The sequence below is a fragment of the Hyla sarda genome, unplaced genomic scaffold (genome assembly GCF_029499605.1).
Source record: "Hyla sarda isolate aHylSar1 unplaced genomic scaffold, aHylSar1.hap1 scaffold_471, whole genome shotgun sequence".
NCBI classification, from domain to species: Eukaryota; Metazoa; Chordata; class Amphibia; order Anura; family Hylidae; genus Hyla; species Hyla sarda.
The window spans coordinates 225,842-251,197 of NW_026610483.1; the positions used below are offsets into that span (position 1 = coordinate 225,842).

Sequence of the window (25,356 nt, forward strand, 5' to 3'; positions counted from 1 at the left end):
CTTATTTTGTCAATTAGGAACATTCAGCACCCACCCGCTATCAAGGCAGCTGCCTATCATGTCATGCCCTACCTGCACAGGTGTGCTGGCTACTCAAATGATCCAATTAAGGAGGCCATTTAGTCAGCAGCAGCAGAAGTCCTGTGCCTGGACGCTCCAACAGCGGCCAGACACAAGCAGAAGCAGCAGAAGCAGCAGCAGCACCACCTTTTGTTTTTTGGCTGCAGCAGCAGCAGCAGCAGCAGCAAGGCCCACAGGGCTGGCTAGCTGGCTAGCCAGCAAGCAGGTAGCAATGAAAGTAGGAATCTTTCTTTTTAACCCTGTAAGGGGGTGGTGCACTGTACCCGAAGATACTGCCATATCGGGTCAATGCATAGGGCGACGGAAGCAAGCTTCGAAATCGGCCCCCGTTCTCAAAAATCCATTTAATATATGGTCCCCAGATAGGGGACGTATCAGATATTAAACTGATAAGAACAGATACTACACTTGATCTTAGCCAAAAGGCCGAGAAGCGATAACCGTGAAAGGGGCGGGCCCAACAAGGTCCCCTTCATGGGCACTATCACTGCTTGCTGTCAGGGAGGCTGCCAGACAATTTTCCATGCACACTCTGGGCTGGGGGGCAGTCAACCACCAGTACACACAGCAGAACCTAAACCCATACCATTATTGCTAAGCAGCAAGACAGGGGCCCATTGCACTCCCACGGGGCCTTTTTAAATGCAATCCATAACCCGGATTTGCCAGGAACCCTTCTTACTCCTCCTACTTGCATGTGACACTGGGCTTAGGATCTGCATAGGAAACACACACACAAGCACACACCTACCTTTGTTGCCTGCAGATGCCTCCTTGGCTGTCCCCAAACGGTATCAAACCAACACCCACGGGAAGCTGTAAGCATAGAGGACATGCCTGCACCCCATTGGACTTACCTGTGTGGGTTAAATCCGGGTTATTTGACAACCTATGGCGGTGATGGTTCTGCTCAGGCAGAGCAGTGCTGATGCTCCTCATAAAGCTGTCGCTGCTGTGAAGGTTCTAGGTGACATCACAATCCCTATGGTTACATACACAACAAAGCTGGGTTGTTGTTGTTTACACTCTGCAAGGCCTGTGGAAGTGAGTGACATCATAGCACTGTAGTTCTGAGGGTTCTAGATGGATGCAACAATCTCCTGTTGCTTCTATGAAGGCCATAATAGACGACATCACCAAACAGCTCCATAGTCACATACACAGCAAAGGAGAGATGTTGTTTACACCTAGTGATGTCAGTGGTATTGAGTGACATCACAGCACAGTGCTAAGGCTCCTGGGCCTGGACACAGCAGCGGCTGCAATATCTCAACGGAGAATACGTTTATATATATGTGTGTGTGTGCGCGTATATATATATATATATATATATATATATATATATATTTCTCCGCCGAAATCACTTTTAAACCCATTTCCACCTTTTTTTCCCTTCTCTTCCTCTTACTTTTTTTTCACGTTTTTTTACGTTTTTCTCCTTTTCGCCTCTTTTCTGGGCGTATTATTCTTCTTTTTCTTCTTTTTTTTCGTCTAATGCATACCCCATCAGTGCAGCAATGCTTATTCAATACCGCCAGCAGATGGAGACACTGGGGGATAATTTTCTAAGGATTTATACTGATTTTTCCTGTCTGAATTTGTCGCACAGAAAGTTGCAGGCCAAATATGTGTGACATTTCTGCGACTTTAGCTTCTAGAGCATTTTTACAACATTATACATAGGTGCTGAATACATAAAAAGCGACTGTTCAGCGACAGACAAGTCGCATCGGCTGAAAGTAGGCCAGAATGTCAGTCCATGTTGGAGCAGGTTTAGATACAGTCTAAAGCATAGATCTCAAAGTCTGTGCACAGAATTTAGCAAGGGCCTCGCACCTTCTGATGCATCAGGTAGGTGCACTATAGCATAGCCTAACCCTCTGTACTTTGGTCTATATTGATGCGGGACATAGACAGCCAGCTGATGACCAATCCATTAGTGCAATGGATGGCTGGAAGCATTTGTCTTTGCCTTTGCAATACCACAGAAGCAATGCATGGTCAATGTACAGCAATGACACACCTGTGTGAACAGCCAGGAGACCCCCCCATGTTATGTTACATAGTTACATAGTTAGTACGGTCGAAAAAAGACATATGACCATCAAGTTCAACCAGGGAATTAAGGGGTAGGGGTGTGGCGCGATATTGGGGAAGGGATGAGATTTTATATTTCTTCATAAGCATTAATCTTATTTTGTCAATTAGGAACATTCAGCACCCACCCGCTATCAAGGCAGCTGCCTATCATGTCATGCCCTACCTGCACAGGTGTGCTGGCTACTCAAATGATCCAATTAAGGAGGCCATTTAGTCAGCAGCAGCAGAAGTCCTGTGCCTGGACGCTCCAACAGCGGCCAGACACAAGCAGAAGCAGCAGAAGCAGCAGCAGCACCACCTTTTGTTTTTTGGCTGCAGCAGCAGCAGCAGCAGCAGCAAGGCCCACAGGGCTGGCTAGCTGGCTAGCCAGCAAGCAGGTAGCAATGAAAGTAGGAATCTTTCTTTTTAACCCTGTAAGGGGGTGGTGCACTGTACCCGAAGATACTGCCATATCGGGTCAATGCATAGGGCGACGGAAGCAAGCTTCGAAATCGGCCCCCGTTCTCAAAAATCCATTTAATATATGGTCCCCAGATAGGGGACGTATCAGATATTAAACTGATAAGAACAGATAAGGTTTCAACAAAATGTTATTCAATAAATAAGAAACCATACAAAATTTAAAATGCAAAATAATAAAAGGTTCACAAAAGTTTTAAAATACAAATAATAAAACCAGTAATAAAAGGAGAAAAAATAAAAATGGCAGGATAAAACATTATACAAATGTCATAAAAACTGATTATATTGTTATTTCGTTCCATAGAGGCAGACACCACATGGATGCTGCCTCGCTGGCCCCCAACTGTTTCTTGTCTCTTAGGTAATAGATGTACATCTCACTCAGGGCCAGCTTTATACAGTTTTTAACATCAATAAAATCATGTTTAAAAAGTAAGATGTTCCTAACTTTCCAGATGGCATTTTTAAAACAATTAATAATCATCCAGCAGATCATCTGCTGTTTAAAATTGGGGCAGTTAAAAAGACCGTAAAAGACACATTCGTGATTAAAATCTTTTAGGCCGCAGGCCCACTTCAAAAGTGGGCCTACCTTCCTCCAAAGCTCCCGTGCAAAAGGGCAGTTCCAAAATATGTGCAGCACCGTTTCGTCCACTCCGCAGCCATCTCTCGGGCACTTGGCTCTCGCCACCAGTCCTCGCCTGTGCTGGAACTCACGAGTAGGGAGGCACTGGTGGACGATTGCCCAGGCAAGATCCCTGTGTACATTCGCCAGAAACTTCCCGTACACGTTCCGCCATACCTTTTTGGATCTTGCCTGTGTGAAATTGGACACTGCCAGGGTAACCTCACTCCGCCTGAGGACCTTTGATACCTTTCTCTGGTCCCCCAGTATGTCAGGCTCCAAATCTTGGAGACCTAGGAGCCTGACTGTCTTTTCCAACACCACATAATGTTTTGGGGGACACAGAAGCACCGGAGCGTTCAGAGGGATGCGCAACCATCTTTTAAAAACCATGCCCGCAGCGTACCTTAAAAAGCAGCTAAAAATGCCATCGGATTTAATAATTTTAAAACAGAAACAGAAATACTTTATGTAAAAGAAAGTAAAAAGGTTAGGAACATCTTTCCCGCCATTATCTTTACTTTTGTACATAAAATCACGCTTTAATTTCTCCATTTTTGAACCCCATAAAAAAGTAAAAACAATTCTAGTTACTTTTTTTATGTATAAAATAGATGGAGGAAATACCATGGCAATGTATAGCATAATAGGGAGTAAAACCATCTTTATTATTAAAATCTTCCCCTCCATGGTAAGGTTTCTAAGATTCCACATTAAAATCTTCTTCTCCATCTTAGCTATAGCTGAATCCCAGTTAGGGCTCCCATCATTGACCTGGTTAAAAACAATACCTAAAACTTTAATTTGATCCTGTTGCATTGTGACTCCTGGGGTGATGGATGAATCCCAGGAGCCAATATAAAAACAGTCACATTTATCTGTGTTTAGCTTAAAACCAGAGACCTCGCAGAAATAGCTGGTGTTCCTCAATGCCCCCCTCATGGATGGAGAGTCCGGGCACAGTATGGTGACATCATCCATGTACCCCAAACACCTTTAGATGGGTCCCTCCTCCACCAGGTATCGGTACGCCTCTTACTACCCGGTCTTTTCTGAGGAGGGCCATCAGTGGTTCGATTGCGCAAATAAAAAGGAGTGGGGACAGGGGGCAGCCCTGTTTGACACCTGATAAAAGAGGAACACCGCTGGTTAAAAAGCCATTAACAGAGACTTGACTAAAACAGGATCGGTATAAAAGCATGATTCGGCTTAAAATCGTTTCAGGCACTGCCATCTTTTTAAGAACTAAAAACAGGTATTCATGGGAGACCCTATCAAAGGCTTTTTCAAAGTCTAAGGATAAAATTGCTACAGTTTGATTTCTATCCTTAAAATACCATAAAACATCTCTTAAAATATTTAGGGATTCAGCTATAGACCTTCCAGGTACCCCACAAACCTGATTTGGGTGAATTAATTTATGAATAAAAGGTTTAAAACGGACAGCTAATAACTTGGCTAAAACTTTATAATCGACATTTAAAAGTGTGATGGGGCGCCAATTTTTTAGCATATCCTTTTCACCCTTTTTAAAAAGTAATGATACAATCCCCCTCCTCCAGGAAGGGGGAAGTTCATTAACAATAAAAGTTTCTTTATACAATAAAACCATATCATCCTTTAAAATATCCCAAAAAGCTAAATAAAATTCGATGGGTAAACCATCTTCCCCAGGGGCCTTCCCACTAGAAAAACTTTTAAAAACAAATAAAAGTTCATCTAAGTTAAGATCACGGGATAAAACCTCCTGGTCTAAAACATCTAGCTTAAAATCAAGGGAATTAAGAACATGTTCTAAAAAGGATGGATTAAGATCTTTCTTATTAAAAAGAAGCTGGTAGAAGTTAAAAACTGCATCTAACATGCCTTTTGGAGTGGATTCACCCTCAAGGTTTTGGATGATATCCCTCCTATTCATCACTTTTTTAAAAAAGAAACGGGAACATTTCTCGCCCTCCTCCAGGTGCTGCACATGTGAGTTAAAAATGATTTGTTTCCCTTTCTTTTCTATGGCATGTTTTATTTCAGTTTTAAGGTTTAAAATATCATTTTCTACATCCATACCAGCTTCTTTCAATTTAAAAAGTACATTTAAACGCATGTTAAGAACATAAAACCACTGTTTTTCCATTTTTGCCTTCTTCTTACCTGCTTTGATAAAAAAAAATCTGATTTTAGATTTGGTGCCCTCCCACCAGTGCAGCATAGGCTCGTGGGGTTTTCTTTGTGATTGCCAGCACTGGTAGGTCCGCACAAACTCCTCTTTTATCTCAGGGTCCTCTAGGAGTGTGGTGTTTAATCTCCAGAGGCCCCTTTTTGCTTTTTGCTCCCCCTCTAGCTCCAGGCCCACCAAGAGGAGCTTATGATCAGAGAAGATATTCTGCTCGAGCGTGCATTTCAGGGGTTTAAAAGCTCTAGAGGAAAAAATAAAATCGATTCTGGAGCTCACTCTTCCATTGGACCATGTGGCGCCCGGGTCCTCCGGCAAGAGATCCTTCCAGCAATCTTTCAAATTAAAATCATCAATAACATTTTTAAGCAGGTAAGAAGTGCGGTCTTTACGATTAATATCCCCACCCTGCCGGTGTTCCCCATCACGTATGCAGTTAAAATCACCTCCCACCAGCAGGGGGGAAGACCCAACACAAAACAGTGGTAAAATTTCAAATAGTTCTGCCCGCTCCTGTTTATCAGGAGGGGCATACACATTTAAAACACGAATTAAAAGTCCATTAAAATATAGATGAATTAAAAGAGCTCTGCCAGGCACAATCTCAGTTACTGTATGAATAGAAAAGGACTGGCCTCGGCAGAGCAGCCCAACACCCACAGAACGACAGTCATTTGCACCGGACCATATGGATGGGCCCAGCTTCCAGTCTTCTTTTAAGTCTTTATAGTCCATTTTACTAGGGATTCCACATTCTTGTAGCAGGCAAAGGTCAAAGTCACATGTCTCTAGATAAGAAAATAAAGCAGCCCTGCGATCAGGGCTCTTTAAGGACCTCACATTGAGTGAGGCAATTTTTACAGGGATAGGCATAGTTTATGGAGAGTCCGTGCTTGGAGAATCAAAGTCAATAATCAGCTGCGTACCGTCATCCCCCGCCTGCGGGGTCATCAGCTCCTTGATGTTCTGAGGGTCGGAGCTTGAGATCGATGATGCCCCGACCCTGAGCTCGCTCTCGTCCGAACTACGGCACGCCGCTTTCCTTTGAATGTCTTCCTCTTCTTCTTCTCTTTGTCTTTTAAATGTCACACTGCTATCCATATCCTCTGTGTTGCTCTCACTCGATGTAATCTCTGGCCCCCGGCTGATGGATCTGCGTCTTCTTTCATCTTTTGACGACTGGAACTGCTGCACAGGGGCCTGTGAGGCCTCTTTTCCGGAACCTTTGCCGCTACCTTGGGAAGTTTTCATTGCTTGTTCCCCAGCAAGCGTTGCTGAGGACTGTTGCTCCAACTTCCCCATCGATCGACGATGGCCAGTTTTACCCACCGGGTCCACTGCTGGCGGGGCAGCAAACCCTGGTTTGGCGCCACTTGTCTTCTTGGCCCTGTCCTGTATAGGCGGAGTAACAGGACCAGGCTCAGACCTGGCCACCTGGCTCCCCTTTCGGCGGGCTTTCACCGGGGCCTCTTCGTCCGGAGCAGGGCGACCCTGGGCCAAGCCAGTACCTGGCTTATGCTGCAATTTTGGGTCCACCTCTGCCCCCACCGAGGCCCGTCGGCTGCCACCCGCCACAGGTGAGCCCCCTTCAGAAGTTTCGGCGGGCTCTTGAGCCAGGTAGGAAGTCGATCGACGTCTTTCAATTTCCCGGGCAGTAAACTCGATCACCCGCCCGGGCTTCGTGGAATCCCCATGGCCTCCCCCTAGCACTACCACCGGTGGGCCCCCCGATGGAGCACCAGAGGTCTTGGGCCTGGACCCATCAGTACCTGCCATCTGGGGTTTGGGCATCTTAAAAAAGGACGTCTTTTGTCCTGTCCCCTCTTTGGGTGGGCCCAGCCTTGACCCACCCATCGTAGTTTTTGCTTTATGGGGACAGGAATTAAAATCGTGATTTTCCTCTCCGCAGAGGTTGCACCTTATCGTATGGCTACATCTTGAGGCTATGTGACCTTCTTGGCCACACCTATTGCAGCGAATCACACGCTCCGCGCCGCAGGTCTCCTGGGTGTGGCCAAACCTCAAGCAATTTCGGCAATACATAGGCATTTGAGGATAGAACAGGAAGCCCCGAACTCTCCCGATGGCAAAATTTGGGGGCGGATGGCAAAGACCCCCAATACCACCGGGATCCTTACGGAGCTTGACCCAGAACTTCCTCTTGCCGTTCCAGAACCGCACGGAGTTCAAGATTTTGTTTGCGAATCGCACCTCTTCGCAGTATCGCCGAAGAAAAGTGGCTATATCCTCCGTGGTCACATGAGGGCTGTGCATAGCCACCACCAACGGTATATGTTCCTCACCATAGAGGAACTGGAACGAAAGACCGTCGAGTCGATCGTCCCTCTGGTCCGCACCAGACAAGGTTGCATAGATGTTATCGCAACACGCCGTGGCCGTGAAGGTGACGGTATACAGGCCACGGCTTTCCTGGTCATTTAGACACAGGATGTCCTCCCTATTGAGGCGGAAGTAGTCAAGAAGAATCACCTCCGCAATGAAGCGGAGGTTCTTCAACTGACGATGGCTCTCCGACACCTCTATGCGGATGGTATTTCGCATCGACATTTCCCCAGAGGGGAAAGCCCAGGAGAACGGCATCTTCCACACCCAGGGACTAAGCCCCTTCCCCAATAGCAGCAGGGGCTCGGAATCCCGCTATAAAAGCGGAACCCTTACCCAAGGCAGAGGTCGGGGGTACCCTAGGTGCTTCCGAAGCTACAGGTAACGCTCAACGTACCGAAAATGCCTTCTGAGACACAAGGTCCCAGAGACAGGGGGATCGCAACCCGTTGTCTGTGGACTAAGCCCGCTCCCCAATAGCAGCAAGGGGGTGAAGTCCCTCCGTAAGGAGAGACAATCCCCCAAGGCCGAGAAGCGGGGTACCACAGACACCTTCCGACCAGACCAAATGCAGATACTACACTTGATCTTAGCCAAAAGGCCGAGAAGCGATAACCGTGAAAGGGGCGGGCCCAACAAGGTCCCCTTCATGGGCACTATCACTGCTTGCTGTCAGGGAGGCTGCCAGACAATTTTCCATGCACACTCTGGGCTGGGGGGCAGTCAACCACCAGTACACACAGCAGAACCTAAACCCATACCATTATTGCTAAGCAGCAAGACAGGGGCCCATTGCACTCCCACGGGGCCTTTTTAAATGCAATCCATAACCCGGATTTGCCAGGAACCCTTCTTACTCCTCCTACTTGCATGTGACACTGGGCTTAGGATCTGCATAGGAAACACACACACAAGCACACACCTACCTTTGTTGCCTGCAGATGCCTCCTTGGCTGTCCCCAAACGGTATCAAACCAACACCCACGGGAAGCTGTAAGCATAGAGGACATGCCTGCACCCCATTGGACTTACCTGTGTGGGTTAAATCCGGGTTATTTGACAACCTATGGCGGTGATGGTTCTGCTCAGGCAGAGCAGTGCTGATGCTCCTCATAAAGCTGTCGCTGCTGTGAAGGTTCTAGGTGACATCACAATCCCTATGGTTACATACACAACAAAGCTGGGTTGTTGTTGTTTACACTCTGCAAGGCCTGTGGAAGTGAGTGACATCATAGCACTGTAGTTCTGAGGGTTCTAGATGGATGCAACAATCTCCTGTTGCTTCTATGAAGGCCATAATAGACGACATCACCAAACAGCTCCATAGTCACATACACAGCAAAGGAGAGATGTTGTTTACACCTAGTGATGTCAGTGGTATTGAGTGACATCACAGCACAGTGCTAAGGCTCCTGGGCCTGGACACAGCAGCGGCTGCAATATCTCAACGGAGAATACGTTTATATATATGTGTGTGTGTGCGCGTATATATATATATATATATATATATATATATATTTCTCCGCCGAAATCACTTTTAAACCCATTTCCACCTTTTTTTCCCTTCTCTTCCTCTTACTTTTTTTTCACGTTTTTTTTACGTTTTTCTCCTTTTCGCCTCTTTTCTGGGCGTATTATTCTTCTTTTTCTTCTTTTTTTTCGTCTAATGCATACCCCATCAGTGCAGCAATGCTTATTCAATACCGCCAGCAGATGGAGACACTGGGGGATAATTTTCTAAGGATTTATACTGATTTTTCCTGTCTGAATTTGTCGCACAGAAAGTTGCAGGCCAAATATGTGTGACATTTCTGCGACTTTAGCTTCTAGAGCATTTTTACAACATTATACATAGGTGCTGAATACATAAAAAGCGACTGTTCAGCGACAGACAAGTCGCATCGGCTGAAAGTAGGCCAGAATGTCAGTCCATGTTGGAGCAGGTTTAGATACAGTCTAAAGCATAGATCTCAAAGTCTGTGCACAGAATTTAGCAAGGGCCTCGCACCTTCTGATGCATCAGGTAGGTGCACTATAGCATAGCCTAACCCTCTGTACTTTGGTCTATATTGATGCGGGACATAGACAGCCAGCTGATGACCAATCCATTAGTGCAATGGATGGCTGGAAGCATTTGTCTTTGCCTTTGCAATACCACAGAAGCAATGCATGGTCAATGTACAGCAATGACACACCTGTGTGAACAGCCAGGAGACCCCCCCATGTTATGTTACATAGTTACATAGTTAGTACGGTCGAAAAAAGACATATGTCCATCAAGTTCAACCAGGGAATTAAGGGGTAGGGGTGTGGCGCGATATTGGGGAAGGGATGAGATTTTATATTTCTTCATAAGCATTAATCTTATTTTGTCAATTAGGAACATTCAGCACCCACCCGCTATCAAGGCAGCTGCCTATCATGTCATGCCCTACCTGCACAGGTGTGCTGGCTACTCAAATGATCCAATTAAGGAGGCCATTTAGTCAGCAGCAGCAGAAGTCCTGTGCCTGGACGCTCCAACAGCGGCCAGACACAAGCAGAAGCAGCAGAAGCAGCAGCAGCACCACCTTTTGTTTTTTGGCTGCAGCAGCAGCAGCAGCAGCAGCAAGGCCCACAGGGCTGGCTAGCTGGCTAGCCAGCAAGCAGGTAGCAATGAAAGTAGGAATCTTTCTTTTTAACCCTGTAAGGGGGTGGTGCACTGTACCCGAAGATACTGCCATATCGGGTCAATGCATAGGGCGACGGAAGCAAGCTTCGAAATCGGCCCCCGTTCTCAAAAATCCATTTAATATATGGTCCCCAGATAGGGGACGTATCAGATATTAAACTGATAAGAACAGATACTACACTTGATCTTAGCCAAAAGGCCGAGAAGCGATAACCGTGAAAGGGGCGGGCCCAACAAGGTCCCCTTCATGGGCACTATCACTGCTTGCTGTCAGGGAGGCTGCCAGACAATTTTCCATGCACACTCTGGGCTGGGGGGCAGTCAACCACCAGTACACACAGCAGAACCTAAACCCATACCATTATTGCTAAGCAGCAAGACAGGGGCCCATTGCACTCCCACGGGGCCTTTTTAAATGCAATCCATAACCCGGATTTGCCAGGAACCCTTCTTACTCCTCCTACTTGCATGTGACACTGGGCTTAGGATCTGCATAGGAAACACACACACAAGCACACACCTACCTTTGTTGCCTGCAGATGCCTCCTTGGCTGTCCCCAAACGGTATCAAACCAACACCCACGGGAAGCTGTAAGCATAGAGGACATGCCTGCACCCCATTGGACTTACCTGTGTGGGTTAAATCCGGGTTATTTGACAACCTATGGCGGTGATGGTTCTGCTCAGGCAGAGCAGTGCTGATGCTCCTCATAAAGCTGTCGCTGCTGTGAAGGTTCTAGGTGACATCACAATCCCTATGGTTACATACACAACAAAGCTGGGTTGTTGTTGTTTACACTCTGCAAGGCCTGTGGAAGTGAGTGACATCATAGCACTGTAGTTCTGAGGGTTCTAGATGGATGCAACAATCTCCTCTTGCTTCTATGAAGGCCATAATAGACGACATCACCAAACAGCTCCATAGTCACATACACAGCAAAGGAGAGATGTTGTTTACACCTAGTGATGTCAGTGGTATTGAGTGACATCACAGCACAGTGCTAAGGCTCCTGGGCCTGGACACAGCAGCGGCTGCAATATCTCAACGGAGAATACGTTTATATATATGTGTGTGTGTGCGCGTATATATATATATATATATATATATATATATATATATATATATATTTCTCCGCCGAAATCACTTTTAAACCCATTTCCACCTTTTTTTCCCTTCTCTTCCTCTTACTTTTTTTTCACGTTTTTTTACGTTTTTCTCCTTTTCGCCTCTTTTCTGGGCGTATTATTCTTCTTTTTCTTCTTTTTTTTCGTCTAATGCATACCCCATCAGTGCAGCAATGCTTATTCAATACCGCCAGCAGATGGAGACACTGGGGGATAATTTTCTAAGGATTTATACTGATTTTTCCTGTCTGAATTTGTCGCACAGAAAGTTGCAGGCCAAATATGTGTGACATTTCTGCGACTTTAGCTTCTAGAGCATTTTTACAACATTATACATAGGTGCTGAATACATAAAAAGCGACTGTTCAGCGACAGACAAGTCGCATCGGCTGAAAGTAGGCCAGAATGTCAGTCCATGTTGGAGCAGGTTTAGATACAGTCTAAAGCATAGATCTCAAAGTCTGTGCACAGAATTTAGCAAGGGCCTCACACCTTCTGATGCATCAGGTAGGTGCACTATAGCATAGCCTAACCCTCTGTACTTTGGTCTATATTGATGCGGGACATAGACAGCCAGCTGATGACCAATCCATTAGTGCAATGGATGGCTGGAAGCATTTGTCTTTGCCTTTGCAATACCACAGAAGCAATGCATGGTCAATGTACAGCAATGACACACCTGTGTGAACAGCCAGGAGACCCCCCCATGTTATGTTACATAGTTACATAGTTAGTACGGTCGAAAAAAGACATATGTCCATCAAGTTCAACCAGGGAATTAAGGGGTAGGGGTGTGGCGCGATATTGGGGAAGGGATGAGATTTTATATTTCTTCATAAGCATTAATCTTATTTTGTCAATTAGGAACATTCAGCACCCACCCGCTATCAAGGCAGCTGCCTATCATGTCATGCCCTACCTGCACAGGTGTGCTGGCTACTCAAATGATCCAATTAAGGAGGCCATTTAGTCAGCAGCAGCAGAAGTCCTGTGCCTGGACGCTCCAACAGCGGCCAGACACAAGCAGAAGCAGCAGAAGCAGCAGCAGCACCACCTTTTGTTTTTTGGCTGCAGCAGCAGCAGCAGCAGCAGCAAGGCCCACAGGGCTGGCTAGCTGGCTAGCCAGCAAGCAGGTAGCAATGAAAGTAGGAATCTTTCTTTTTAACCCTGTAAGGGGGTGGTGCACTGTACCCGAAGATACTGCCATATCGGGTCAATGCATAGGGCGACGGAAGCAAGCTTCGAAATCGGCCCCCGTTCTCAAAAATCCATTTAATATATGGTCCCCAGATAGGGGACGTATCAGATATTAAACTGATAAGAACAGATACTACACTTGATCTTAGCCAAAAGGCCGAGAAGCGATAACCGTGAAAGGGGCGGGCCCAACAAGGTCCCCTTCATGGGCACTATCACTGCTTGCTGTCAGGGAGGCTGCCAGACAATTTTCCATGCACACTCTGGGCTGGGGGGCAGTCAACCACCAGTACACACAGCAGAACCTAAACCCATACCATTATTGCTAAGCAGCAAGACAGGGGCCCATTGCACTCCCACGGGGCCTTTTTAAATGCAATCCATAACCCGGATTTGCCAGGAACCCTTCTTACTCCTCCTACTTGCATGTGACACTGGGCTTAGGATCTGCATAGGAAACACACACACAAGCACACACCTACCTTTGTTGCCTGCAGATGCCTCCTTGGCTGTCCCCAAACGGTATCAAACCAACACCCACGGGAAGCTGTAAGCATAGAGGACATGCCTGCACCCCATTGGACTTACCTGTGTGGGTTAAATCCGGGTTATTTGACAACCTATGGCGGTGATGGTTCTGCTCAGGCAGAGCAGTGCTGATGCTCCTCATAAAGCTGTCGCTGCTGTGAAGGTTCTAGGTGACATCACAATCCCTATGGTTACATACACAACAAAGCTGGGTTGTTGTTGTTTACACTCTGCAAGGCCTGTGGAAGTGAGTGACATCATAGCACTGTAGTTCTGAGGGTTCTAGATGGATGCAACAATCTCCTGTTGCTTCTATGAAGGCCATAATAGACGACATCACCAAACAGCTCCATAGTCACATACACAGCAAAGGAGAGATGTTGTTTACACCTAGTGATGTCAGTGGTATTGAGTGACATCACAGCACAGTGCTAAGGCTCCTGGGCCTGGACACAGCAGCGGCTGCAATATCTCAACGGAGAATACGTTTATATATATGTGTGTGTGTGCGCGTATATATATATATATATATATATATATATATATATATATATATATATTTCTCCGCCGAAATCACTTTTAAACCCATTTCCACCTTTTTTTCCCTTCTCTTCCTCTTACTTTTTTTTCACGTTTTTTTACGTTTTTCTCCTTTTCGCCTCTTTTCTGGGCGTATTATTCTTCTTTTTCTTCTTTTTTTTCGTCTAATGCATACCCCATCAGTGCAGCAATGCTTATTCAATACCGCCAGCAGATGGAGACACTGGGGGATAATTTTCTAAGGATTTATACTGATTTTTCCTGTCTGAATTTGTCGCACAGAAAGTTGCAGGCCAAATATGTGTGACATTTCTGCGACTTTAGCTTCTAGAGCATTTTTACAACATTATACATAGGTGCTGAATACATAAAAAGCGACTGTTCAGCGACAGACAAGTCGCATCGGCTGAAAGTAGGCCAGAATGTCAGTCCATGTTGGAGCAGGTTTAGATACAGTCTAAAGCATAGATCTCAAAGTCTGTGCACAGAATTTAGCAAGGGCCTCGCACCTTCTGATGCATCAGGTAGGTGCACTATAGCATAGCCTAACCCTCTGTACTTTGGTCTATATTGATGCGGGACATAGACAGCCAGCTGATGACCAATCCATTAGTGCAATGGATGGCTGGAAGCATTTGTCTTTGCCTTTGCAATACCACAGAAGCAATGCATGGTCAATGTACAGCAATGACACACCTGTGTGAACAGCCAGGAGACCCCCCCATGTTATGTTACATAGTTACATAGTTAGTACGGTCGAAAAAAGACATATGTCCATCAAGTTCAACCAGGGAATTAAGGGGTAGGGGTGTGGCGCGATATTGGGGAAGGGATGAGATTTTATATTTCTTCATAAGCATTCATCTTATTTTGTCAATTAGGAACATTCAGCACCCACCCGCTATCAAGGCAGCTGCCTATCATGTCATGCCCTACCTGCACAGGTGTGCTGGCTACTCAAATGATCCAATTAAGGAGGCCATTTAGTCAGCAGCAGCAGAAGTCCTGTGCCTGGACGCTCCAACAGCGGCCAGACACAAGCAGAAGCAGCAGAAGCAGCAGCAGCACCACCTTTTGTTTTTTGGCTGCAGCAGCAGCAGCAGCAAGGCCCACAGGGCTGGCTAGCTGGCTAGCCAGCAAGCAGGTAGCAATGAAAGTAGGAATCTTTCTTTTTAACCCTGTAAGGGGGTGGTGCACTGTACCCGAAGATACTGCCATATCGGGTCAATGCATAGGGCGACGGAAGCAAGCTTCGAAATCGGCCCCCGTTCTCAAAAATCCATTTAATATATGGTCCCCAGATAGGGGACGTATCAGATATTAAACTGATAAGAACAGATACTACACTTGATCTTAGCCAAAAGGCCGAGAAGCGATAACCGTGAAAGGGGCGGGCCCAACAAGGTCCCCTTCATGGGCACTATCACTGCTTGCTGTCAGGGAGGCTGCCAGACAATTTTCCATGCACACTCTGGGCTGGGGGGCAGTCAACCACCAGTACACACAGCAGAACCTAAACACATACCATTATTGCTAAGCAGCAAGACAGGGGCCCATTGCACTCCCACGGGGCCTTTTTAAATGCAATCCATAACCCGGATTTGCCAGGAACCCTTCTTACTCCTCCTACTTGCATGTGACACTGGGCTTAGGATCTGCATAGGAAACACACACACAAGCACACACCTACCTTTGTTGCCTGCAGATGCCTCCTTGGCTGTCCCCAAACGGTATCAAACCAACACCCACGGGAAGCTGTAAGCATAGAGGACATGCCTGCACCCCATTGGACTTACCTGTGTGGGTTAAATCCGGGTTATTTGACAACCTATGGCGGTGATGGTTCTGCTCAGGCAGAGCAGTGCTGATGCTCCTCATAAAGCTGTCGCTGCTGTGAAGGTTCTAGGTGACATCACAATCCCTATGGTTACATACACAACAAAGCTGGGTTGTTGTTGTTTACACTCTGCAAGGCCTGTGGAAGTGAGTGACATCATAGCACTGTAGTTCTGAGGGTTCTAGATGGATGCAACAATCTCCTGTTGCTTCTATGAAGGCCATAATAGACGACATCACCAAACAGCTCCATAGTCACATACACAGCAAAGGAGAGATGTTGTTTACACCTAGTGATGTCAGTGGTATTGAGTGACATCACAGCACAGTGCTAAGGCTCCTGGGCCTGGACACAGCAGCGGCTGCAATATCTCAACGGAGAATACGTTTATATATATGTGTGTGTGTGCGCGTATATATATATATATATATATATATATATATATATATATATATATTTCTCCGCCGAAATCACTTTTAAACCCATTTCCACCTTTTTTTCCCTTCTCTTCCTCTTACTTTTTTTTCACGTTTTTTTACGTTTTTCTCCTTTTCGCCTCTTTTCTGGGCGTATTATTCTTCTTTTTCTTCTTTTTTTTCGTCTAATGCATACCCCATCAGTGCAGCAATGCTTATTCAATACCGCCAGCAGATGGAGACACTGGGGGATAATTTTCTAAGGATTTATACTGATTTTTCCTGTCTGAATTTGTCGCACAGAAAGTTGCAGGCCAAATATGTGTGACATTTCTGCGACTTTAGCTTCTAGAGCATTTTTACAACATTATACATAGGTGCTGAATACATAAAAAGCGACTGTTCAGCGACAGACAAGTCGCATCGGCTGAAAGTAGGCCAGAATGTCAGTCCATGTTGGAGCAGGTTTAGATACAGTCTAAAGCATAGATCTCAAAGTCTGTGCACAGAATTTAGCAAGGGCCTCGCACCTTCTGATGCATCAGGTAGGTGCACTATAGCATAGCCTAACCCTCTGTACTTTGGTCTATATTGATGCGGGACATAGACAGCCAGCTGATGACCAATCCATTAGTGCAATGGATGGCTGGAAGCATTTGTCTTTGCCTTTGCAATACCACAGAAGCAATGCATGGTCAATGTACAGCAATGACACACCTGTGTGAACAGCCAGGAGACCCCCCCATGTTATGTTACATAGTTACATAGTTAGTACGGTCGAAAAAAGACATATGTCCATCAAGTTCAACCAGGGAATTAAGGGGTAGGGGTGTGGCGCGATATTGGGGAAGGGATGAGATTTTATATTTCTTCATAAGCATTAATCTTATTTTGTCAATTAGGAACATTCAGCACCCACCCGCTATCAAGGCAGCTGCCTATCATGTCATGCCCTACCTGCACAGGTGTGCTGGCTACTCAAATGATCCAATTAAGGAGGCCATTTAGTCAGCAGCAGCAGAAGTCCTGTGCCTGGACGCTCCAACAGCGGCCAGACACAAGCAGAAGCAGCAGAAGCAGCAGCAGCACCACCTTTTGTTTTTTGGCTGCAGCAGCAGCAGCAGCAGCAAGGCCCACAGGGCTGGCTAGCTGGCTAGCCAGCAAGCAGGTAGCAATGAAAGTAGGAATCTTTCTTTTTAACCCTGTAAGGGGGTGGTGCACTGTACCCGAAGATACTGCCATATCGGGTCAATGCATAGGGCGACGGAAGCAAGCTTCGAAATCGGCCCCCGTTCTCAAAAATCCATTTAATATATGGTCCCCAGATAGGGGACGTATCAGATATTAAACTGATAAGAACAGATACTACACTTGATCTTAGCCAAAAGGCCGAGAAGCGATAACCGTGAAAGGGGCGGGCCCAACAAGGTCCCCTTCATGGGCACTATCACTGCTTGCTGTCAGGGAGGCTGCCAGACAATTTTCCATGCACACTCTGGGCTGGGGGGCAGTCAACCACCAGTACACACAGCAGAACCTAAACCCATACCATTATTGCTAAGCAGCAAGACAGGGGCCCATTGCACTCCCACGGGGCCTTTTTAAATGCAATCCATAACCCGGATTTGCCAGGAACCCTTCTTACTCCTCCTACTTGCATGTGACACTGGGCTTAGGATCTGCATAGGAAACACACACACAAGCACACACCTACCTTTGTTGCCTGCAGATGCCTCCTTGGCTGTCCCCAAACGGTATCAAACCAACACCCACGGGAAGCTGTAAGCATAGAGGACATGCCTGCACCCCATTGGACTTACCTGTGTGGGTTAAATCCGGGTTATTTGACAACCTATGGCGGTGATGGTTCTGCTCAGGCAGAGCAGTGCTGATGCTCCTCATAAAGCTGTCGCTGCTGTGAAGGTTCTAGGTGACATCACAATCCCTATGGTTACATACACAACAAAGCTGGGTTGTTGTTGTTTACACTCTGCAAGGCCTGTGGAAGTGAGTGACATCATAGCACTGTAGTTCTGAGGGTTCTAGATGGATGCAACAATCTCCTGTTGCTTCTATGAAGGCCATAATAGACGACATCACCAAACAGCTCCATAGTCACATACACAGCAAAGGAGAGATGTTGTTTACACCTAGTGATGTCAGTGGTATTGAGTGACATCACAGCACAGTGCTAAGGCTCCTGGGCCTGGACACAGCAGCGGCTGCAATATCTCAACGGAGAATACGTTTATATATATGTGTGTGTGTGCGCGTATATATATATATATATATATATATATATATATATATATTTCTCCGCCGAAATCACTTTTAAACCCATTTCCACCTTTTTTTCCCTTCTCTTCCTCTTACTTTTTTTTCACGTTTTTTTACGTTTTTCTCCTTTTCGCCTCTTTTCTGGGCGTATTATTCTTCTTTTTCTTCTTTTTTTTCGTCTAATGCATACCCCATCAGTGCAGCAATGCTTATTCAATACCGCCAGCAGATGGAGACACTGGGGGATAATTTTCTAAGGATTTATACTGATTTTTCCTGTCTGAATTTGTCGCACAGAAAGTTGCAGGCCAAATATGTGTGACATTTCTGCGACTTTAGCTTCTAGAGCATTTTTACAACATTATACATAGGTGCTGAATACATAAAAAGCGACTGTTCAGCGACAGACAAGTCGCATCGGCTGAAAGTAGGCCAGAATGTCAGTCCATGTTGGAGCAGGTTTAGATACAGTCTAAAGCATAGATCTCAAAGTCTGTGCACAGAATTTAGCAAGGGCCTCGCACCTTCTGATGCATCAGGTAGGTGCACTATAGCATAGCCTAACCCTCTGTACTTTGGTCTATATTGATGCGGGACATAGACAGCCAGCTGATGACCAATCCATTAGTGCAATGGATGGCTGGAAGCATTTGTCTTTGCCTTTGCAATACCACAGAAGCAATGCATGGTCAATGTACAGCAATGACACACCTGTGTGAACAGCCAGGAGACCCCCCCATGTTATGTTACATAGTTACATAGTTAGTACGGTCGAAAAAAGACATATGTCCATCAAGTTCAACCAGGGAATTAAGGGGTAGGGGTGTGGCGCGATATTGGGGAAGGGATGAGATTTTATATTTCTTCATAAGCATTAATCTTATTTTGTCAATTAGGAACATTCAGCACCCACCCGCTATCAAGGCAGCTGCCTATCATGTCATGCCCTACCTGCACAGGTGTGCTGGCTACTCAAATGATCCAATTAAGGAGGCCATTTAGTCAGCAGCAGCAGAAGTCCTGTGCCTGGACGCTCCAACAGCGGCCAGACACAAGCAGAAGCAGCAGAAGCAGCAGCAGCACCACCTTTTGTTTTTTGGCTGCAGCAGCAGCAGCAGCAGCAGCAAGGCCCACAGGGCTGGCTAGCTGGCTAGCCAGCAAGCAGGTAGCAATGAAAGTAGGAATCTTTCTTTTTAACCCTGTAAGGGGGTGGTGCACTGTACCCGAAGATACTGCCATATCGGGTCAATGCATAGGGCGACGGAAGCAAGCTTCGAAATCGGCCCCCGTTCTCAAAAATCCATTTAATATATGGTCCCCAGATAGGGGACGTATCAGATATTAAACTGATAAGAACAGATACTACACTTGATCTTAGCCAAAAGGCCGAGAAGCGATAACCGTGAAAGGGGCGGGCCCAACAAGGTCCCCTTCATGGGCACTATCACTGCTTGCTGTCAGGGAGGCTGCCAGACAATTTTCCATGCACACTCTGGGCTGGGGGGCAGTCAACCACCAGTACACACAGCAGAACCTAAACACATACCATTATTGCTAAGCAGCAAGACAGGGGCCCATTGCACTCCCACGGGGCCTTTTTAAATGCAATCCATAACCCGGATTTGCCAGGAACCCTTCTTACTCCTCCTACTTGCATGTGACACTGGGCTTAGGATCTGCATAGGAAACACACACACAAGCACACACCTACCTTTGTTGCCTGCAGATGCCTCCTTGGCTGTCCCCAAACGGTATCAAACCAACACCCACGGGAAGCTGTAAGCATAGAGGACATGCCTGCACCCCATTGGACTTACCTGTGTGGGTTAAATCCGGGTTATTTGACAACCTATGGCGGTGATGGTTCTGCTCAGGCAGAGCAGTGCTGATGCTCCTCATAAAGCTGTCGCTGCTGTGAAGGTTCTAGGTGACATCACAATCCCTATGGTTACATACACAACAAAGCTGGGTTGTTGTTGTTTACACTCTGCAAGGCCTGTGGAAGTGAGTGACATCATAGCACTGTAGTTCTGAGGGTTCTAGATGGATGCAACAATCTCCTGTTGCTTCTATGAAGGCCATAATAGACGACATCACCAAACAGCTCCATAGTCACATACACAGCAAAGGAGAGATGTTGTTTACACCTAGTGATGTCAGTGGTATTGAGTGACATCACAGCACAGTGCTAAGGCTCCTGGGCCTGGACACAGCAGCGGCTGCAATATCTCAACGGAGAATACGTTTATATATATGTGTGTGTGTGCGCGTATATATATATATATATATATATATATATATTTCTCCGCCGAAATCACTTTTAAACCCATTTCCACCTTTTTTTCCCTTCTCTTCCTCTTACTTTTTTTTCACGTTTTTTTACGTTTTTCTCCTTTTCGCCTCTTTTCTGGGCGTATTATTCTTCTTTTTCTTCTTTTTTTTCGTCTAATGCATACCCCATCAGTGCAGCAATGCTTATTCAATACCGCCAGCAGATGGAGACACTGGGGGATAATTTTCTAAGGATTTATACTGATTTTTCCTGTCTGAATTTGTCGCACAGAAAGTTGCAGGCCAAATATGTGTGACATTTCTGCGACTTTAGCTTCTAGAGCATTTTTACAACATTATACATAGGTGCTGAATACATAAAAAGCGACTGTTCAGCGACAGACAAGTCGCATCGGCTGAAAGTAGGCCAGAATGTCAGTCCATGTTGGAGCAGGTTTAGATACAGTCTAAAGCATAGATCTCAAAGTCTGTGCACAGAATTTAGCAAGGGCCTCGCACCTTCTGATGCATCAGGTAGGTGCACTATAGCATAGCCTAACCCTCTGTACTTTGGTCTATATTGATGCGGGACATAGACAGCCAGCTGATGACCAATCCATTAGTGCAATGGATGGCTGGAAGCATTTGTCTTTGCCTTTGCAATACCACAGAAGCAATGCATGGTCAATGTACAGCAATGACACACCTGTGTGAACAGCCAGGAGACCCCCCCATGTTATGTTACATAGTTACATAGTTAGTACGGTCGAAAAAAGACATATGTCCATCAAGTTCAACCAGGGAATTAAGGGGTAGGGGTGTGGCGCGATATTGGGGAAGGGATGAGATTTTATATTTCTTCATAAGCATTAATCTTATTTTGTCAATTAGGAACATTCAGCACCCACCCGCTATCAAGGCAGCTGCCTATCATGTCATGCCCTACCTGCACAGGTGTGCTGGCTACTCAAATGATCCAATTAAGGAGGCCATTTAGTCAGCAGCAGCAGAAGTCCTGTGCCTGGACGCTCCAACAGCGGCCAGACACAAGCAGAAGCAGCAGAAGCAGCAGCAGCACCACCTTTTGTTTTTTGGCTGCAGCAGCAGCAGCAGCAGCAGCAAGGCCCACAGGGCTGGCTAGCTGGCTAGCCAGCAAGCAGGTAGCAATGAAAGTAGGAATCTTTCTTTTTAACCCTGTAAGGGGGTGGTGCACTGTACCCGAAGATACTGCCATATCGGGTCAATGCATAGGGCGACGGAAGCAAGCTTCGAAATCGGCCCCCGTTCTCAAAAATCCATTTAATATATGGTCCCCAGATAGGGGACGTATCAGATATTAAACTGATAAGAACAGATACTACACTTGATCTTAGCCAAAAGGCCGAGAAGCGATAACCGTGAAAGGGGCGGGCCCAACAAGGTCCCCTTCATGGGCACTATCACTGCTTGCTGTCAGGGAGGCTGCCAGACAATTTTCCATGCACACTCTGGGCTGGGGGGCAGTCAACCACCAGTACACACAGCAGAACCTAAACCCATACCATTATTGCTAAGCAGCAAGACAGGGGCCCATTGCACTCCCACGGGGCCTTTTTAAATGCAATCCATAACCCGGATTTGCCAGGAACCCTTCTTACTCCTCCTACTTGCATGTGACACTGGGCTTAGGATCTGCATAGGAAACACACACACAAGCACACACCTACCTTTGTTGCCTGCAGATGCCTCCTTGGCTGTCCCCAAACGGTATCAAACCAACACCCACGGGAAGCTGTAAGCATAGAGGACATGCCTGCACCCCATTGGACTTACCTGTGTGGGTTAAATCCGGGTTATTTGACAACCTATGGCGGTGATGGTTCTGCTCAGGCAGAGCAGTGCTGATGCTCCTCATAAAGCTGTCGCTGCTGTGAAGGTTCTAGGTGACATCACAATCCCTATGGTTACATACACAACAAAGCTGGGTTGTTGTTGTTTACACTCTGCAAGGCCTGTGGAAGTGAGTGACATCATAGCACTGTAGTTCTGAGGGTTCTAGATGGATGCAACAATCTCCTGTTGCTTCTATGAAGGCCATAATAGACGACATCACCAAACAGCTCCATAGTCACATACACAGCAAAGGAGAGATGTTGTTTACACCTAGTGATGTCAGTGGTATTGAGTGACATCACAGCACAGTGCTAAGGCTCCTGGGCCTGGACACAGCAGCGGCTGCAATATCTCAACGGAGAATACGTTTATATATATGTGTGTGTGTGCGCGTATATATATATATATATATATATATATATATATATTTCTCCGCCGAAATCACTTTTAAACCCATTTCCACCTTTTTTTCCCTTCTCTTCCTCTTACTTTTTTTTCACGTTTTTTTACGTTTTTCTCCTTTTCGCCTCTTTTCTGGGCGTATTATTCTTCTTTTTCTTCTTTTTTTTCGTCTAATGCATACCCCATCAGTGCAGCAATGCTTATTCAATACCGCCAGCAGATGGAGACACTGGGGGATAATTTTCTAAGGATTTATACTGATTTTTCCTGTCTGAATTTGTCGCACAGAAAGTTGCAGGCCAAATATGTGTGACATTTCTGCGACTTTAGCTTCTAGAGCATTTTTACAACATTATACATAGGTGCTGAATACATAAAAAGCGACTGTTCAGCGACAGACAAGTCGCATCGGCTGAAAGTAGGCCAGAATGTCAGTCCATGTTGGAGCAGGTTTAGATACAGTCTAAAGCATAGATCTCAAAGTCTGTGCACAGAATTTAGCAAGGGCCTCGCACCTTCTGATGCATCAGGTAGGTGCACTATAGCATAGCCTAACCCTCTGTACTTTGGTCTATATTGATGCGGGACATAGACAGCCAGCTGATGACCAATCCATTAGTGCAATGGATGGCTGGAAGCATTTGTCTTTGCCTTTGCAATACCACAGAAGCAATGCATGGTCAATGTACAGCAATGACACACCTGTGTGAACAGCCAGGAGACCCCCCCATGTTATGTTACATAGTTACATAGTTAGTACGGTCGAAAAAAGACATATGTCCATCAAGTTCAACCAGGGAATTAAGGGGTAGGGGTGTGGCGCGATATTGGGGAAGGGATGAGATTTTATATTTCTTCATAAGCATTAATCTTATTTTGTCAATTAGGAACATTCAGCACCCACCCGCTATCAAGGCAGCTGCCTATCATGTCATGCCCTACCTGCACAGGTGTGCTGGCTACTCAAATGATCCAATTAAGGAGGCCATTTAGTCAGCAGCAGCAGAAGTCCTGTGCCTGGACGCTCCAACAGCGGCCAGACACAAGCAGAAGCAGCAGAAGCAGCAGCAGCACCACCTTTTGTTTTTTGGCTGCAGCAGCAGCAGCAGCAGCAGCAAGGCCCACAGGGCTGGCTAGCTGGCTAGCCAGCAAGCAGGTAGCAATGAAAGTAGGAATCTTTCTTTTTAACCCTGTAAGGGGGTGGTGCACTGTACCCGAAGATACTGCCATATCGGGTCAATGCATAGGGCGACGGAAGCAAGCTTCGAAATCGGCCCCCGTTCTCAAAAATCCATTTAATATATGGTCCCCAGATAGGGGACGTATCAGATATTAAACTGATAAGAACAGATACTACACTTGATCTTAGCCAAAAGGCCGAGAAGCGATAACCGTGAAAGGGGCGGGCCCAACAAGGTCCCCTTCATGGGCACTATCACTGCTTGCTGTCAGGGAGGCTGCCAGACAATTTTCCATGCACACTCTGGGCTGGGGGGCAGTCAACCACCAGTACACACAGCAGAACCTAAACACATACCATTATTGCTAAGCAGCAAGACAGGGGCCCATTGCACTCCCACGGGGCCTTTTTAAATGCAATCCATAACCCGGATTTGCCAGGAACCCTTCTTACTCCTCCTACTTGCATGTGACACTGGGCTTAGGATCTGCATAGGAAACACACACACAAGCACACACCTACCTTTGTTGCCTGCAGATGCCTCCTTGGCTGTCCCCAAACGGTATCAAACCAACACCCACGGGAAGCTGTAAGCATAGAGGACATGCCTGCACCCCATTGGACTTACCTGTGTGGGTTAAATCCGGGTTATTTGACAACCTATGGCGGTGATGGTTCTGCTCAGGCAGAGCAGTGCTGATGCTCCTCATAAAGCTGTCGCTGCTGTGAAGGTTCTAGGTGACATCACAATCCCTATGGTTACATACACAACAAAGCTGGGTTGTTGTTGTTTACACTCTGCAAGGCCTGTGGAAGTGAGTGACATCATAGCACTGTAGTTCTGAGGGTTCTAGATGGATGCAACAATCTCCTGTTGCTTCTATGAAGGCCATAATAGACGACATCACCAAACAGCTCCATAGTCACATACACAGCAAAGGAGAGATGTTGTTTACACCTAGTGATGTCAGTGGTATTGAGTGACATCACAGCACAGTGCTAAGGCTCCTGGGCCTGGACACAGCAGCGGCTGCAATATCTCAACGGAGAATACGTTTATATATATGTGTGTGTGTGCGCGTATATATATATATATATATATATATATATATATATATATATTTCTCCGCCGAAATCACTTTTAAACCCATTTCCACCTTTTTTTCCCTTCTCTTCCTCTTACTTTTTTTTCACGTTTTTTTACGTTTTTCTCCTTTTCGCCTCTTTTCTGGGCGTATTATTCTTCTTTTTCTTCTTTT

The 25,356-nt window shown here is 46.1% G+C and overlaps 8 non-coding genes and 2 pseudogenes across 8 annotated transcripts; all 10 read right to left on the minus strand.

Moving 5' to 3' along the window:
* Positions 1 to 328: 328 nt before the first annotated feature.
* Positions 329 to 519, minus strand: LOC130336189 (U2 spliceosomal RNA). Its single transcript, XR_008877661.1, has one exon. It is a non-coding gene; the product is annotated as a U2 spliceosomal RNA (small nuclear RNA).
* A 2,081-nt stretch (positions 520 to 2,600) lies between these two features.
* On the minus strand, positions 2,601 to 2,775 carry LOC130336211 (U2 spliceosomal RNA; annotated as a pseudogene).
* Positions 2,776 to 8,176: 5,401 nt separating this feature from the next.
* Positions 8,177 to 8,394, minus strand: LOC130336219 (U2 spliceosomal RNA; annotated as a pseudogene).
* A 2,078-nt stretch (positions 8,395 to 10,472) lies between these two features.
* LOC130336190 (U2 spliceosomal RNA) lies at positions 10,473 to 10,663 on the minus strand. Its single transcript, XR_008877662.1, has one exon. It is a non-coding gene; the product is annotated as a U2 spliceosomal RNA (small nuclear RNA).
* Positions 10,664 to 12,752: 2,089 nt separating this feature from the next.
* LOC130336193 (U2 spliceosomal RNA) lies at positions 12,753 to 12,943 on the minus strand. The gene has a single exon (XR_008877664.1). It is a non-coding gene; the product is annotated as a U2 spliceosomal RNA (small nuclear RNA).
* A 2,085-nt stretch (positions 12,944 to 15,028) lies between these two features.
* LOC130336194 (U2 spliceosomal RNA) lies at positions 15,029 to 15,219 on the minus strand. The gene has a single exon (XR_008877665.1). It is a non-coding gene; the product is annotated as a U2 spliceosomal RNA (small nuclear RNA).
* A 2,086-nt stretch (positions 15,220 to 17,305) lies between these two features.
* LOC130336195 (U2 spliceosomal RNA) lies at positions 17,306 to 17,496 on the minus strand. Its single transcript, XR_008877666.1, has one exon. It is a non-coding gene; the product is annotated as a U2 spliceosomal RNA (small nuclear RNA).
* Positions 17,497 to 19,579: 2,083 nt separating this feature from the next.
* Positions 19,580 to 19,770, minus strand: LOC130336196 (U2 spliceosomal RNA). Its single transcript, XR_008877667.1, has one exon. It is a non-coding gene; the product is annotated as a U2 spliceosomal RNA (small nuclear RNA).
* A 2,075-nt stretch (positions 19,771 to 21,845) lies between these two features.
* On the minus strand, positions 21,846 to 22,036 carry LOC130336197 (U2 spliceosomal RNA). The gene has a single exon (XR_008877668.1). It is a non-coding gene; the product is annotated as a U2 spliceosomal RNA (small nuclear RNA).
* Positions 22,037 to 24,115: 2,079 nt separating this feature from the next.
* On the minus strand, positions 24,116 to 24,306 carry LOC130336198 (U2 spliceosomal RNA). Its single transcript, XR_008877669.1, has one exon. It is a non-coding gene; the product is annotated as a U2 spliceosomal RNA (small nuclear RNA).
* Positions 24,307 to 25,356: the final 1,050 nt, after the last annotated feature.